The following is a 7,737-nucleotide window of genomic DNA, read 5'->3' as shown; positions in this document are numbered from 1 at the left end:
GTCTTCATTGTGGCAGTGACAGTTATCGGGTGTAGTAAGTGTGAATAAAATGGCATAATCCTAAATTATTAGCAAGGAAGTTCACTGTTGTAGTCATTTCAGAATGACCAAACACAAGTTCATCTCTCCTCACTCGGCACTCTTATCGAATCAAGATTCTCATTTTTGCCATCATCTTTACCGATGTCTTCTTTTCAATTTTGTTATGCTGCTGTTGGAAGAAAGAAGACACTGGTGGTGGGATTGGTGTTTAAATGTAATATGTCTAAAACTCAACTATCAATAAATTTATAAATCACAGTTCTCTAATAAAATAAACAAATGAAAAAAAAATTTTTTTTTTTTTGCTTTTTGGGTCACACATGGCGATGCACAGGGATTACTCCTGGCTCTTCACTCAGGAATTACCCCTGGCGGTGCTCAGGGGACCATATGGGATGCTGGGATTAGAACCCGGGTCGGCCACGTGCAAGGCAAACACCCAACCCGCTGTGCTATCGCTCCAGCCCCCAAATGAAAAGTTTTAAATGATCATTTATTTATTTATTTATTTACTTTTAAATTTTTATTGAATCACCATATGGAAAGTTACAAAGTTCTCAGGTTTATGTCTCAGTTGTACAGTATTCAAACACCCATCCATTCACCAGTGCCCATATTCCACCACCAAAAAATCCCTGTATACCCCCCGTCCCCCATCCCCAACTGTATAACTGATGAATTTCACTTCATTTTCTCTTTACCTTGATTACGTTCCATATTTCAACACAAAACTCACTATTGTTGTTGGAGTTTCCCCCCAAGAAAGACAGCCCTACTACCAAGGAAGCATTTGATAATTAGTTTTCCATTAAAAGATTGCGGCCGCGCGGTTCAGAGTTGTCCCAGTCCCGCATCCCAGAGCCGCGTTAGTTGCTGCTCAGTGTCGCCAGGGCTCCATCTGGAGAGGGTGAGGTTAAATGATCATTTAAACAACCAAAGGTGTATTACATGTGGTTACTCAGTTCTCACTAATTAATTACTTTAATTACCCTACTGGCCCAGTGGACCAGGCTCTTTAAATTCTTTGTGACCGTCAGCATCAAACAGGACCTTTATATACTCATTGTTACATTCCCTGATCCTCACAGTGATAGGAAGTCACTTACATCAGTTACATGCAGTTACTCAATCAGTTCTCACTAATTGAATTACTTGAATTACCCTCACTGGGAGTGTGAAACCAGGCTCTTGTAAATTCTTTGTGTGCTCAGGCATCAAACAGAGATGTACAAGAGCCGAGAGGACTTCCTACCTCACTTCGTGTAAAAGTAGGTCTGGTCAAACCATCCTCACTCCATGGGTTTCATCTCACTTCTCTTTATCTCATCAAAAGATCTCATGATCATCCCCAGTGAGGAAAATCAAACCACATTCTTGTCTTCATGTAGTAGAGATGAGGGCTCAGTCACTCCTGGTTGCACGGGGCAACTGACTCTGATGTGAGGAACAGACGAGTTCATGAATGCTACCCTACTCCCATCCATTGGTCCCTAATCATTTCAATGAGAAAAATAGACAAAGACCTTCTACTCCACACATTCATCAACTGACAGGAACAGTATCTACTGCCAATGGATCCACTCAAGATAAGGCTATGAGAATGTGCAGGGGGCCTTACCAGATCACAGGGCTTGTCTCTGCTTCAGCTAAGGCACAAGGGATAATGTCAAATTTGTAAATCCACAGAAACAGGGATGCACAGAACATTCCTGATTGATTGTTATAATGTCCACACAGGGAAAGCCTGTGTTACTAGTTTGAAAGACAGAAGACCAAAGTGTTGGGCTGAAGAGGTAACAGGGGTTAAAGCCCTTGCCTTGCACTCAGCTGGCTCCACTTTAATCTCAAAACACCACCAAGTGTGACTCCTAAGCACAGATCCTGGAGTAAGTTCAGAGCACTGCCGGGTATGGCCCCCAAAACAAAAGAATAACACTAAAGGTGATGTCACTTATATTATACTCCCCTCTGCTTTTTTTTTCGCTTTTTTGGGGGTCACACCTGGCGATGCACAGGGGTTACTCCTGGCTTTGCACTCAGGAATTTCTCTTGGCGGTGCTCAGGGGACCATATGGGATGCTGGGAATCGAACCTGGGTCGGCCATGTGCAAGGCAAATGCCCTACCCGCTGTGCTATCACTCCAGCCCCTCCCCTCTGCTTTTTATTCTTCTTTCATTCTTAAAAAAACAAGGCAACAAACTCTTGCTTCATTGATCTGAGCTGCTCTCAGACTGGACTGCACATAGGCAAACAATCCTCTCATCAAACTTCAATAACAGTGCTTTCAGAATACTTTGTAGTTACGAAACTAGAAACCAAATTAGAACAAATTCTCAGGGCTTGCCCCATCTTGTGGGACTGTTGCTATGCCAGGATACTTAAGGCCTGAAGTAAGGGCTCTCCTCTTCAGTGAAGGGGGAACTGTGTACCTGGACTAAATAGACAATGTAAGTAAATACTTATCTTGTGCACACGCGAAAACATAAAAGGTTCCAATATCACCTAGCATTTATAGACACCTTATAACAGCAACTTGCTTAATTGAGCATGGAAATACTAAAATGGTGGCCTGAGCTTTCCACTGCTTTAGTTTGCTTCCACATTGCACCACGGGTCCCTCTATTCCTATTAGCCTTTAATCCCATGTATGGGAGGACACACACCCTTCCCCCTCTCATTTTATTTAAACACCAAGGTTTACAAAGTTGTTCATGATGCAATTGTTACAGGCATTCAATGTTCCAACCCCAATCCCAACACAAATTTGACCTTCCCTCCACCATTGTTCCATTTTCTCAACTACCTCTGGAGCCTGGCCCTGTAGCAGGCCCAACATAATTTATTTTATTTTGTTTGTTACCACTAAATGGCTAATGGAATTATTAAAAACTATTTCAGTGAAAATTTGTGAAAATTGTTATATTTCACATGGGGATATTGAGTCCTTGCTTGAGGGGGTTTACTAAGCTGTTGTTGCTAGTTGAGCCCTCAATGTTAAAGTTTTTGTTAACTGAGTTTAGTTGGTTCTATATTACGTTTCCATCCAATCTACTATGCTCCTACTGCGATGTTAGTATTGTAGAGTTTGGAGATGTTGCTTTAGAAAATCCAGAATATTTAACTAGTCAGTGAGCTTCCATAGCAGTGGTGGCGAAATATGGGTGTGTCTGCCAAGGCTTCCTGAAGTATAGCGGCAATCGGGAAGGTGAGACTCCCTCACTGTTTCCACAGTTACCAACCGAGCCTTTTGTTATACCAGTGGTGCAGAGTATGAGATGTTGCACTCCAGGAATTCTAAAATTTTAAATATAGTAATAGAGCTGGAATTTAATTTTTTTAACTGGATGGTGACTTTGGGATCCGGAGACATCTCTGCAGTTTGTTGCTCTCTTCTGAGATTTATTTGTGAGTCTGGATCACGTCTGTTAATGAGCTTATATAGCACCAGAGGCAGTTCTGGGCTCCTGGAAGAAGAGGCAGATGCAGGGAGGTTTTCCATCCTTAACTCCTTGAGATCCTGGAGATTTTGGTCACAAAACCTGCACACTTGAGTTTTTCCCGTAGATTCATTCTTATGTATGAGGCTTATTCTGAGCCTGAGGAGATTGGCTGTGAACTTGGCAGCAATTGGGTTCTGGAAGCTTATGGCTCCTGGGGCTTTGTTGAGGTGGGTGGTGGGCTCATCTGCTCCCCTCTGGGCTGACCCAGGCAAGGCTCAGCCTGGCACAGTGCCTGGGGTATCTCTGCAGCTTGTTGCTCTGTTCTGAGATTTATTTGTGAGTCCTTTTATTTATTTATTTTTAAATAATTTATTTTTTAATAATTTATTTCTTTATCCTGCAAACCTAACTTGGGCCCTTCTTGCAGTAGGATTCTGGTCTGTGTTATTCTTTAGTAACACGCCAGCAAAGTAATAGAATTCAAGGAATTGTTAGAAAGGATTGTTAGAAAGTCCAACCTATATAGCTGGTAGGTCAGAAGAGTTGAAAACCTGGACTTGTACCAGGCATTTGAAATATCTGTCTGCCTTGGGTGTCCTTTGATATTTATCTCAGTTCTAATAACTCCTCAAGATAGCTCTTGAAGGCTCTCTGGCTCCTGATCGAGTTGCTGAATGGCCATGATCCCAGAGACTGAGAAACATCTTGGAACCCAGCAGCTTTTGGCAGAAATGCATCTGGACTCCGAATTAGGTTTTCGGTCCCAGGCCACCCCAAGTGGGAAAAGGTGTGGATCCACCGCCTTTTCCCCCTGGTGGCTCAGGGGCCGCCATCTTCCAGAGGCCAGTGGGCAGACAGGTTTGGGCCCTCAGTGAGGAGGCACGTGGGGCCTCACAGGACTGGGGTGGGGCCGGCCCTTTCCTCCCCCGCCCAAACGAGACACTGAGTGTCTGCCCTCGAAGGGCCTCTCTGGCTCCTGATTGAGTTGCTGAACTGCCATGATCCCAGAGACTCAGAAACAAATCTCGAATCCCAGCGGCTTTTGGCAGAAATTCCTGCAGATTTAATTATTAAAATTCCAGAATACCATCATATGCTTTTCATAATCAGCAATAGAAAACCAAGTGTCTAATGTTGCCTTTTCCACAGATCTAAGTTGGCAGATCTAAGTCAAATAACAATGGTGGGGCCGGTGTTAAAATATTGAAGTATTGAAATATCAAAGTAGAGAGTGAGTAATGTGGACATCATCTGCCACACAGATAGGGGGAAGGTGTGGGCTGGGGGTGGCGTATACTGGGGTTTTTGGTGGTGGGAAATGTGCACTGGTGAAGGGACCGGTGTTTCATCATTGTATGACCGAGTCTTAAACCTGAAAGCTTTGTAACTGTTCTCACAGTGATTCAATAAATAAATTAAAAATACATAAATAGATGAAAAATAAAGAAAAAAAGATAACTCTTGAAGAGATAAACTCTTCAAGCTGCGAACTCTGGAGTGTTCTAGAAGTGGAGGCGGGCAGTCTCTCCCAGCCCTTCATACTTCAGGACACCCAGTGGTCACACCCACATCCCACAACTGCTGGCATGTAAACTCACTGCCCAGTTCAAGATTCTGGAATTTCTGGAGATCCAAACTCTAAAGTACTGATACCCCAGCAGGAACACACCAGATAAGATGGAAAAGTAACATAGGAGCCACTAAGCTCCAAAAGCAAAACATCAGCACGGAAGGCTCAGCCCGCAGCAGCAGCAGCTTAGCAAACCCTCAGACAAAGACTGAATGTCCCCCTGGTGAGATATAAAATTTTTACAAATTTTCTTCTACTGAAGTTTTTTTTTTTCTTTTTTGGGATCACACCTGGCGATGCACAGGGGTTACTTCTGGCTCATGCACTTAGGAATTACCCCTGGTAGTGCTCGGAGGACCATATGGGATGCTGGGAATCGAACCCGGGTGCAAGGCAAATGCCCTACCCTCTGTTCTATTGCTCCAGCCCTGAAGTTTTTGTTTTTGTTTTTTTTTACAATTCCCTTAGCAATATAAAATAAATTTATTCTGTGCCTGTTAATGGGGCAGGCTTGGGAGGTGCTGGGGAGAATGGGGACAGTAGTAGAGGGGAGTCACACAGGTGGAGGGATTGGTGTTGGAACATTGAATGCCTGTAACAAGTGCATCATGAACAACTTTGCAAACCACAGTGTTTAAATAAAGGGGGAAAAGAAAATAAATCAAAACAGACAAAGTCAGTGACAGGCAATCCTCACCCATTGTCCCCTCCCATCTCTCCTCCCAGTCTCTCTCCACCTCACTGCCATTCCCTCTTCCATCATTGAGTCACCTTTGCAGGCCTGTTTTTGATCTACTTGAGGATCATTTTTAAAATCTGCAAAGGGGCTTAACCAACAAACCAGTGCTAGAAATAATATCAAGTATAAAAGTACTCCTACACTAACCTTAAAGCTGCTGAGTCCGTCCCAGCTCTACGGCTCCTGGAGCACATGACACCTCCAACTTTCACAGTATTGACAGTCCAGCAGGAGCACAGAAAACTTAGATGGGAAAGTTGCATAGAAGCCCAGTGAGCTCAATGAGCGAAAACAATTACACGGAAGCTTCAACTAGCACCGAGCAGCTCAGTAAGCCTCAAGGTGACAATATTTATTAACATCAGGGGCTGGGGCTATAGTACAGTGGGTAGGGCCTTTGCCTTATACGAGGGTGACAGGGGTTAGATCCCCAGCATCTCATATGGTCCCCGAGCACCATCAGGAGTGATTCCTGAGTGCAGAGCCAGGAGGAACCCCTGTGCATCGCTAGGTGTGACACCCCCATCATTGTACCTCTACTTTGTAATAAGCAATACAAAGTAAATTATACTGTATATTTTGCAGCAAGTGATACAAAGTAAATTATTGTGCGCTTGCTAAGTGGGAAGTCTTGGGGATGGGTGTGAAATGGGGGGGGCATTGGAGGAGGGACGGTCACACTGATAGTGGGATTGGTGCTGGAACACTGAATGCCTGAGACAACGGTATTATGAACAGCTTTGTAAATCACAATGTTTAAACAAAGTTTTAGATATAAAAAGTAAAAATAAATAAACACTCCTTAGGGAATAATAAGATAGTACAGAAACTAAGCACTTTCCTTCACACAAAGAATCCAGGTTTAATTCCCAGCACCAAAGCACTGTCCCTGAGCACCAGTGAGTAATCCCTGAGCGCAGAACCAGGATTCCAGAGGTGCTGTGTGTGGCTCACCACCACCTCCACAAAACAAAACAAAACACCACCATAATAACTCAACCCAAAGGAAGAGAGAAACATAGAAAGGAACAAATTCGCTGGGCAAGATACCTGAATTAACAACCTAAAATTCCACCTGAATCCAGTGACAAAATATTCAGGGTGGCCTAGTTTTTTAGGAAAAATAACGAACACCAGTGATAAAAACCAAGACCATTGCTCAAGGATGTGAATAAACAAGTTATGCTCAGCACAACCAGGAAGGAAAGGATTGCCGTTGTTTCTTGAGAGAAAAGAGTGATCTGGGGCTTACGTGAGTGGCCAACGTGCCCTAAGGTCGCAGAACTCACTGGGCTAGGCTCCGATGCTGCTGGCATTTCTTAATACCAACAGTGCTGTGTTCGGATATAGTTTTGGGAAAGAGGAGACAGTCCGTTGGTTCAGGGCAACAAACGCTCAAAGACTTGTGCACCTGTGCACGTGCACGCATGCGTGCGGTGCGACCAAGACGAAGTCCCCACATGGGCGTTGGACTCAGTCATCTGATAAAGTTTATTGTGTTAGGACAGTGCTTATATGTGAGCAGAAAGAGGTGCATTATGTGTGGATCATGAGGTGGGAAGAGGAAGGTGAAATCTGTGGTTTACATGGACTAGACAGGACGGAGTGTCAGGCGGCGTCACGGGTTTTTTTGAGCTAAATGCAGAGATGCAGCAATAAGCGTCACACACACTACAGGGGTCACTCTCCTTCATCTCAAACCACAACCACAGGCAGTGGCAAGGCCATTGAGCCATGCTAATCGCTGGAGAATGCCGGCTGCCCTGACAACAGCGTACCCTCCTCCAGGCAGAGACTGGGCTTCCCCCAGCAAAAGCTCAGCAGCAAAGATGGCCAGGGAGCTGTGACAGGAAAACCCCAACACTGGGATGCAGGGGAACTTACTCACGGTGCCTCTACAGCGTTCTGAAGATGGACACACGCGCATATTAATTGCTGACCGTCA

The sequence above is a fragment of the Sorex araneus genome, chromosome 4, assembly GCF_027595985.1.
Source record: "Sorex araneus isolate mSorAra2 chromosome 4, mSorAra2.pri, whole genome shotgun sequence".
Taxonomy (NCBI): domain Eukaryota; kingdom Metazoa; phylum Chordata; class Mammalia; order Eulipotyphla; family Soricidae; genus Sorex; species Sorex araneus.
The sequence above is the reverse complement of the archived record's forward strand: the minus strand, read 5'-3'. Positions refer to the sequence as shown.